Here is a 917-nt window from a genome sequence, read left to right on the forward strand (position 1 = left end):
GCCTAAAAAAAACAAAAGAAAAAATCCATCATATATTTTCAACAGCATGGTTTCTTGGAGATTACTTAAAAATATACCATTTTATACTTCCAAATGTAGAATATCAAATGTATTTGAAGATAGTTCAAGTAACAATAGCCACTTTCTGTGAAGAAAGATATGCTCTTTCAAGTTAAACAAACACATTTTCCCAGGCAATAGAACGATGAGCAAGAAAACAGCTCTTCCCCTACTCAGACAGTAGTTCCTACTTTGATCTTCCGTGAAGGAGTGTTCAATCTAGGAAAGGGCTAGTGTTCAGAGGGAACAATGCTGACGAAGTAAGTAGTCCACCCACAGTCTCAGGGCTCCTCAAAGACAGATTGGTGGCTAAACTAATTATTCTAGTAAATCGATGCGCCGCTCTCCCCTGACAACACCTTATCTAGGTGCGCCAGCACTGCGCGCAGATTTTTCCATCTGTTTTGCAGGAGATGCACCTGAGCCCGCACTCCCGTGGGTGTGGGGGTCTGGTGACCACCACCCTCCACGCTGCGAGCTGCCCAGGGCAGCACAGCACCGTTCAGTACCGGCTCTGCCAGCACCGGCATGAACGCTTAGCTGAGAACGTGAGCCAACAGGCGTTCCAGCACTAGAAAGAAAAAGAAAAAAAACAAACAAAAAAAGAAAGAAATAAAAAAAAGAACCCAAAGAAGAACACTCAGCAGTGACCATTCTTTACTCATTTCCAGTGGAGGAGCTTTCCACCGGCAACACTTCCCCCCGCAGGGTAAAGCCCCACGACATCCTGGCCGGGGCTGCCCCGCTACGGGCGCCGGCCGTTCCCGGGAGAAACCTCAGCGCTGCCCTGTCGCAGGGCTCCCTAGCGGGGCTGAAGGAGGCCGACCGGTGCCGTTAGCCGCCGCCTCCCGGCCTGG

This window comes from Phaethon lepturus, unplaced genomic scaffold (genome assembly GCF_000687285.1).
Source record: "Phaethon lepturus isolate BGI_N335 unplaced genomic scaffold, ASM68728v1 scaffold25764, whole genome shotgun sequence".
Taxonomy (NCBI): Eukaryota; Metazoa; Chordata; class Aves; order Phaethontiformes; family Phaethontidae; genus Phaethon; species Phaethon lepturus.